Below are 9,410 nucleotides of genomic sequence, written 5' to 3'. Positions count from 1 at the left end.
AAATTGGTATACATTGTTTCACTTCAAGTTGCATAACCTATTGACGACCTTGAGGACTTCTTGTACGGTACAATACCAAATTAAAAAATGCCCTAGCCAGTTTGGCTCAGTGAATAGAGTGTTGGCCTACAGACTGAAGGGTCCCGGATTCAATTCCAGTGAAGGGCACGTACCCTGCCAGGGTCCTGGTCAAGGTTTGTGCAGGAGGCAACCAATGGATGTGTGTCTCTCACATCAATATTTCTCTCTGTCTTTCCCTCTCTCTAAAAGTCAATGAAAAAATTAAATTAAAATTAAAATCAATGGAAAAATATTCTCAGGTGAGGATTAAAAAAAAAGGATAGCCCAGCCGGCCTGGCTCAGTGGTTAAGTGTCGACCTATGAACCAGGAGGTCAAGGTTGGATTCCAGTCAGGGCTCAATCCCCAGTGTGGGGCATGCAGGAGGCTGCTGATTAATGATTCTCTCTCATCATTGATGTTTCTACTTCTCTCTCTCCCTTCCTCTCTGAAATCAACAACAACAAAGATATTTTTAAAAAATATATGTGTAGCCTGGCTGGTATAGCTCAGTGGTTGAGTGTCAACTCATGAACCAAGACATTACAGGTTCAATTCCTGGTTAGGACACATGCCTGGGTTGTGGACTTGATCCCCAGAAGGGGGCATGCAGGAGGCAGCTGATTGATGTTTCTCTCTCATCAATGTCTCTATCTGTCTATCCCTCTCTCTCTAAAAGCAATAAAAACATTAAAAAATATATGTGTGTATGTATGTTTCCATAGACATAATTATATGCAAGTGTGTACAATTATAAAAGGATATACATCAAGATGTATTTCAATAAGATATGGTTTGGCCATTTCATATTCTTTACACTTTTCTGCCTTTCCAAAACTTTTGTATAATGAAGATGTATTACTTTTGTAATAGTAAAAAACATATTTATAAAAACAAGGGTCATGAAATACTACTGAAAAGAAATTAACCATAGATAGGACGTTATTTCTTTCAGCACTTGTGAAGTTACTATAATCACAAAAAAAATAGTGAATACATAGATATGTAAAATATATTTACATAGAAAACATACCTTATATACTCTGAAGTCTACCCACAACATTACCAGATATTTCCAATTGCGATTTGTACTGCTTTAACCAATCTATTTTTTATTTATTTTTTAATATGTTTTTATTGATTTTTAGAGAGCTAGGAAGGGAAGAGGATGGAGAGATAGAAACATTGATAAGATAGGTTGGCCACTTCCTGCGTACCCCCTATTGGGGACAACCCCAGGGCATGTGCCTGACTGGAAGTGAACCATGACCTCCTGGTTCATAGGTCAATGCTCAACCATAGAGCCATACCAGCCTGGGCAGCATTCACTTTATAGTTGTTAAAATGATCAACAACATATTCATTTCTGTGTATTCAATTATGATCATATAGTTGTAGACTTGGAAAGCAATTTTATATTTAAAATTTTTACTTTTGCAGGAAGGCAGGTGACATTAACACCTTGATTTTGAAAGTTTTTAGCAAAATACATTACATATTACATGGAAATATGTTTAAATTATTATATTAAGTTGCAATAAATTCTATGCCACCAAAGGATGTTGAGGGTGAAGTGTTTAATAGTTTTCAGATCATTTGGTCTGTGGGTTCACCTTTTCTATAATTGCTGGCATTTTTCTGAAGGTTACAGAGGGAAAAGTTCTTAAAAATAAAGTTAATGAGCCCTCAAAAGGAAAGTAAGACTGTTTGCCAGTTTTAATGTGACAACCGACCTGCCTTGTAAAGAGACAGTTAAAGGTAACGTGCCCTACTCATCACGCAGGCTTTTGACTGGTTAGCTACTGACCTTCCGAGCAGCTTGGAAACAATCAGGGAGCGGTCTAGCCAACACCATTTTCATCTCTCGTCCTTTAGGTCACTACATGTAAGCCCGTATCTTGACATTTACTTTAAAGGTGTTACCTACAACATCCTGTCATTAATTTGATCAAAACTTTCTTTAAAATTCTTATTTTAATGGGCACATTTTGGCCTTAGCATCTCCGTCACTGAACTGTTTTCAAGTGAGTCACAGATGAACAAAGGTAGAGGAAAACTGGCTTCTCCATGGTAACTTAATTGAAGTCACCATCATTTATTGAGCACTCACTATACTGTGGTTGCTGGACTAGGTAGATCTCTTTCTCCAACTCCCACTTTTTATTTAATTTAGATATAATGAACATATCCCAACAGACAATCTCATCATCTGCCCCCATAAAAGTGCTCTTCTTTCTATATTTTCAACTCAATGAAACCACCATGGAAATGATCCTCGTTTACTTACTCCCTCCAGCATCTATATCTGATCAATTACCAGGGCAGGCTGATTTTCTCAAATTCCTTGTCTTCTCTCCAACCAAACTACCCACGCTCAGGCCTGATCTACCACAAAGGGTTTATTATCCTTCTTCCGGCCATCAGACTTGTCCTGCTCAACTCTGGCCTTCACACAAGTCCCAGAGTCATCAGCGTAATTGCCACTGTCCTTCAGCCGCCCTTCCAGGGTGTGGCATCAGCTAGTCTGTCAGGGCAGCTTAGCCGCAGGCAATGCCTCTTTGACAGGAACTGCTTCCAGGCTCAATTCAAGCTTCACACCGCCAAAAGACTGGTAGTTTTCTGTACAAATCATTCTTTTTCCTTCCTTCCTTCCTTCCTTCCTTCCTTCCTTCCTTCCTTCCTTCCTTCCTATTTATTAAGCTACCTACTTTGTACAAGGCTGAAAATATGATGGTGAACTACATGTCTACATAGGTTACAGTCTAGTGGACTCTTCTAAAAATCCCATCTTCTCACTCCAGATCCAGATGAATTTTGTTAGGCAGCACCCTTTGGAAGAAACTTCTCACCAACAAGGCTCCCAGGCCCCCACCTACTTCATACCCATTTCTCCCCCTGAATGAATAGCTCTGCTCTCAAAGACCTTATAATCGATGGGAGAAGATAAGAAATACGTACATATCTCCCATAAAAATGCAGAGAGCAGCTGGGGAAACAAGTATCTCTGTATTACAAAAGGGAGAAATTACTTTAAGAAACATTCCCTCAGTACCTGGTGAGAACTGTGCTTGGAGATGAGAGGAGTAAACAGTAATGAAAATCAACAAGCCAAAAAATTTATGTTGAAACAGTAAGGCTGACAAAATTTTAATAAGGTTTATCAAGAAAAGAACCCACAATTAGCCGATATCTAGATGTAGTGTCCTCTTTATCATTATAAAATGTCCATCATTTTCTCTTGTTACCTTTGTTATCTTGAAATCTATTTTGTCAGATATACGTTTGTCTCCATCTGCTTTTCTGTGAATGCTATTTTTCACCCTTTCACTTTGAGTCTAACTTAGTCTTTGCAGCTTAGATGTATCTCCTGAAGACAATATATGGTTTGGTTTGTTTTTTTGATCCAATCTGCTACTCTGTGCCACTTTATTGGTTAATTCAGCCCATTACACTTAAGTACTTATTGCTGTATGAGGATTTCCTATAGCTATTTTATATATTGTTTTCTGGTAACTCTGTGCCTCTATTGGATTTTTTCCTTTGTGTTCTGTCTGTTGTTTTCATTTGATGGCATTTCATACTTCTTTTCTCTTTCTTTAGCTGTATGTCTCAGTTTGTTTTGTTTTTGTCTGTGGTTACCATTAGGCTAGGAAAAAGAAAGTTTCATACATAAAGTAGTCCTTTTTCTTTTGAATGCATCTGATTTCCATCCTCCTTTGCAAACAGACCTTTCCCTCCTCCCTTTTATGTTTTTGTTGTCCCTGTTTATGTTTGTTGGTGATCTTACTCATAATTTTGTGATCTTCCGTTCATTGTTTCAGGTAGACTAACCCCCTTGAGTGTTTCCTGTAATGGGGTCTCCTGGTGATAAATTTCCTCAGCCTCTTTATGCCTGGGAAAGTCTTTATTTCTCCTTCATATTTAAAGGATAACTTCTATGGATATATTATTCTTGGCTGGTAATTTCTCTCTTTCAGTAGTTTGAATATTTGATTCCATTGTCTTCTAGCTGGTAGAGTTTATGCAGAGAACTCTGCTGATAACCTATTGGGTTTTCCTTTATAGGTTATTTTCTTCTTTTCTCTGGCTGCCTTGAGAAAAAGAAAAGAAGGAAAATGTCTATGCAAAACCGGAGAAATTCTTGTAGTTGCCTCTACCCTACAACATATGTAATAAAATTTAAACAATTTTATTCAACCAACAGAAACATTTTCACATTATACTTTGAAAACATCTCTCTTCATCAATCTTACCTCTGCCATAAGCCACAATATCTCTAACCCATCTCTTATTTCAACTTTGTTCTGATTTTATTCTAAGGAATGTGATATGACTTTTACTGACAAGCATTGTTTATTGCAATCCATGTATGGCTACTTAACCAGATTGCAAAATACCATTTTCTATTTCTTTTGTTTATGTCATAGGATATAGCACATTAATTAATAATGCTATCCGGAACCAGATTATTACCAGATTTCTGAGAATGCATTGATATGAGGCCATGCTGATATGGTAAAGAAGAGATACCTATGCATTGAAATATTTTAATTAAGGAGAAACCATGAAGACATAGATTAAAAAGTTTATTTTTATCTTCCTTCCCATTAATACTTTACCAAATCCTCTAAAGAGTACAAAATTGACTGGCTGAGGAGTTACCTGCCAGCCCTATCAGGTACAATTAGTACATGTTTTAAAATAGAGGTGAGACCTAGGAGGAAAAGCAGTGGCCCTGGGTCATTTCCAAACTGAATAATGAACAACCCTTAAAAGGCATCTTAGTTTCTGCATTGCTTTGCCACTCGCTAGCTGCCTGACCTTTGACAGGCTACTAGCCTGTCTGGGCCTCTATTTCTTCATGAGAGTAAAAATAGAGCCTCCAATTATAAAGCTCCATAAGTCCGTCTCAGCATAACAACATTAGTGGCATTCAGAGCAATCTTTGAGGTTCCATGTGAGTAAATTCCATTTTTGCACATGTATTTTTAAACTCAGAATATCATTCTCCTATCCAGGCTTGACACTGTTGGCAGTTTTACTTCCCAGTGCCCTTATTCCCTATGCAAATGGATTGATGCACAGAGGTACTGAACCGATGTGACACGGTTGGCTTGTTACATGCAGGGAATACTCAGATATTCACACCTTTCTCTTCTTCCCCAGAAACATTACAGGCAGAAGATTTACTAATAACAAAGGACTGTTGCACCTAACAGTCATGAGCACAGAAATAGTGACATTGTCCCCCAGGGGCCTCCAGGGGCTATAGCACAAAATGAAATGCTTAGTTTGCTCTTCCAGCAAAGGGATCCTAAATATAATATTTCAAGCTCTGACTATTGATGTAGCAGAGCTGAAAGAAAATCAAATCAAAATGAAACAGAAAACTCATTACAGGTGAAAGGCATTAGATGAAGGTATTTTTGCCCTTCAGACAAACATAGCAAGCCCTAACTGGTTTGGCTCAATGGATAGAGTGTTGGGCTGTGGACTGAATGGTCCCAGGTTCGATTCCGGCCAAAGGCATGTACCTTGGTTGTGGGCACATGACCGGTAGGGGGTGTGCAGGAGGCAGCTGATTGATGTTTCTCTTTCATCAATGTTTCTAACTCTCTATCCCTCTCCCATCCTCTCTGTAAAAAATCAATAAAATATATTTTTTAAAAAAGAAAAGAAAAACGTAACAAAAGGCAGATACATTGTTTACAAGCATTTCCTTTTCTCGTGAAATAAGCTAAAAAACACAGCACATAAAAATGCAAATGAGCCCTCCAGGACAACAGAAATCTGAAGAAAGATCAATGTTAGCTTTCAAGTTGTCATTAGCTGTCAGAAAGTATTTACTACCAAAAATAGCAAACCACTATTTTGCCCAGCATTTTAAAGAAATTGCTTAACAAGGTTGAAAGGCAGTGTCACCGTGCCCACACTCTGCTAGGCACTAAGAAGGGACTCCCGCTCCATCATGAGCAAAACAGGGAGTGCTGGGTAGTCTTCACTTGTGCGGCAGAGCACAACTCCCATCAACAGTAAACATTTCATCTATTTATAGATCAGTAGTTAAAGCTCCTAACATATCTGTGCCATTGTACACTTTATAATGACCTTGATAGACATTTAATCATTCATTCAGTACAACCACATTTGTTGAGTACTTGCGATGTTCTGGCTCTTTATAAGACACTAATGACCCAGTGCATGGATTTGTGCACATTGAAAGGAAATTAATTAGAAGGTGGCCGTCAGGGCAGGACTGGGCGAGATGCACTGGACACGCCCTGGAACCAACCTCCTGCTGTCCCTCCCAGGCGGCCGCACCTGGGGTGGTGCCAGGACTCAAAGGGCATCTGCAGAGTGAGTGGGGGCCCTCGGCCTGGCCTGTGGGGATTGAGCCAAAACCAAGTCTCGGACATCCCCCTAGGGGTCCCGGAGTGTGAGGGGGCACTCTGCAAAGTTGCTGTTGTACAGGATGTGGAATGCAAACGCAAGTGTGCAGTAACCAGATGCGGGGCCGACAGTACCCCAGCAACAACATAACCCACGGCCAAAGGTGGAATCGCGTGGCCCCGTGAGGAATCAGGCTCCCTCCTCTCTGGTTTTGGCTGCATCACCCTAGAACGGGGGTGGGCAAACTTTTTGACTCGAGGGCCACAATGGGTTCTTAAACTGGACCGGAGGGCCGGAACAAAAGCATGGATGGAGTGTTTGTGTGAACTAATATAAATTCAAAGTAAATATCATTACGGTCTTTTTTTTTTTTTTAGTTTTATTCATTTCAAACGGGCCAGATCCGGCCCGCGGGCTGTAGTTTGCCCACGGCTGCCCTAGAACCACCACTGCCAAGTCACTGCAGCTCGGCAACTCCTGTGTTGAGTGTCTACCCCCTGGTGGTCAGTGTGCGTCATAGCTACCGGTCAGACAGGCAGAGGGATACTTATCATATTAGCCTTTTATATATACAGACTAGGGAAGCAGTGATGAATTAGATGAGCAAGGCCATTATCCTTGGAGAGTTAACAGGACAAGTTTTCAACCAGCTTAGCAGAGTGGGAATTCTTGTCCACAATTTACAGAGAAAGAAACTGGTAGGCCAGAGTCAAGACTTAAATTCAGGCTTTCTGATTCCAAGGCCAGAACAACCTACAACAGATGTGAAAGGCAGACCAGGTGTTGAAACAACATGACCAGCGAGAGTCAAGAAACAAGTTTACACAACAAAGTTTGCAGTGTGACTTTGATGATTATGCCTCCTGTACAGTAAGGGCTGAGTCTAGCGAGGCTCTCAGTGGTGTGGCGGAAAAGGGGCCACATGCTGATCCTGACAAGCTTGGGGGAGGCCAAATCATACAGGCATGCCAGGAAGCTGCAGTTGAGACGCATGCCCAGTAAAGTCTAGGTGACATAGGGAAGGTACTTGCCTGTTAATCACCCCTGGAAACAGGTCATTGGCCAGAGTAGCATGGCCACTGCAAGCACCACCGGAAGATTTGAGATACATAAGCTCCGAAACGAAGGAGTTTGCTGTTTTGTGCTCTTCTGCTCCTGGTTTCTCAGGGCTCTCACAATCCTGCATTCACCCACAGAGCCACGTGGACCCCGCACACAGTGGATTAATGGACTGTAACTAGTCTGATGCTGCACCGGGCCCAGCTCCGCCACGGGATGAAGAGCCTGGACACTGGCTTTGCTTCTAGTTCTGAACCCCCAGCTGCACACCTTCCAGGACCGGATGAAGGGAAACGGTACTATGGAAACCGAAGGATGTAATTCCATGGGAATAAAGCTTTCTGCCGCATCTCCTCCAGTGGGGGCCTCCAGAAATGCTTAGTCCAACGGTACCCCAAGAATCCCACTCCCACTAGCAACGGAGAAAGGCAGTCCACACAATTCTCTGATAACAAACTGTCACAAGGGTTTATTACTGAGAGACAGGGAGGCAACACAACTTTCGTGTGTGTGTGTGTGTGTGTGTGTGTGTGTGAATTAGGTAACAGGGCTCAGTAACCCCATCACTGATGGATTTGGAAAGATGTGATGTGATCAGATTTGTTATTTGTGTAATGTATGCATTGAAGAACTAGCAGTTAAATTTGTACTTTATCCAGTTACTCACAGGTAATGTGTTGTGATGACTGAAATTTTAACAATGTTGTTGGGGGACTGGTGTAGTAAACTGAACTATGGTAACTAAAAATTCATGCATATTGAACCAAGCAAACAAGAACAGGCGCCATTAGGATTCTTAGATGACTTGCGTATTCCAGTAACTTGGAGAACTCTTGGGGAAATAATAGTACCTAATCCCCACCTCTGTTTCCTATTTCTGTGCTGGCTTTAAATCTTTACCAGCTTGCCATAGTAGCTAGAATTCCACTGCTGGTCAGCCATCCCTGGTGTTAGTACATTGCCAATTTGAATTTTTACTGATCTATGAGCAAGGAATATAGTGGGAACAGGGAGAAATGGCCCTTGCCAAGTGGAGTGTACAGTCCAATAGAGAGTCAAAAGACACAATTAACAAATCTAAAGCATGACTTCTGACCTTTCTCAAAAAAGGTGATGTGAGAAAACTGAAGCCTTTGTGGGTGGGGAAGATACCATCTAAGGGTGAAGGTGAGCAAGGGCTCCTTTGAGATTTCAAATGAGCTGAGCCCTGATGGTGAGAAGGAACCACGTTACAGCTGCAAATGCCAGGTTACAGCCAATGAAAATGAGTTTGGAGTGTTTGAGAATGAGCAAGGGGCTGGCTCCCAAGAGTGAGGAAAGGAGTAATGAGACATGAAATGGGAGAGCTGGGCCAGATCACATAAGACCCTGCATTCTGATTACAATGGGAAAATACTGAACATTTTTATGCAAAGGGCTGGCACGGTAAGAACTGTGTTAAGATGGAAATGTATCTGGGAAGGATGACAAGTTGCAGGCAGTTGGAAGTGGAAATGATAATTCCGTAGCGGAGGAGAGAGGAATCAGTTTGGATGATGGCTGCCAGCCACATTGAGTTACTAACTGGAACCCCACAGCGCAGGGAGGGCAATGTGCATGAAGACAACAGTCCCCTTCAGGCAGGAGGCAGAAATACACAGCCAATTTCCCGTCCCAGCTGGGTGATCTTGGCCCACGCCATCACTGCACTGGAGACATAGACACTTCCTACCCAAAATGGCACTTTTGCTGCCCTGAAGGTTACTGCCTGTCATCGCCTTTTTCATTCTGTATCTATTACCGCTAACCCGGGTCCCCTCTACTAAACAGCGATAGGAGGTAGTCAAGAAATAAAGTTGATGCAGTAATAAGAGACAAGCAAACTTATTACTTAACTGTGTTTCCAAAATCTCTAGGGGGTTGA

The sequence above is a fragment of the Myotis davidii genome, unplaced genomic scaffold (assembly GCF_000327345.1).
Source record: "Myotis davidii unplaced genomic scaffold, ASM32734v1 scaffold200, whole genome shotgun sequence".
NCBI classification, from domain to species: domain Eukaryota; kingdom Metazoa; phylum Chordata; class Mammalia; order Chiroptera; family Vespertilionidae; genus Myotis; species Myotis davidii.
Note: the sequence above shows the minus strand (reverse complement) of the source record.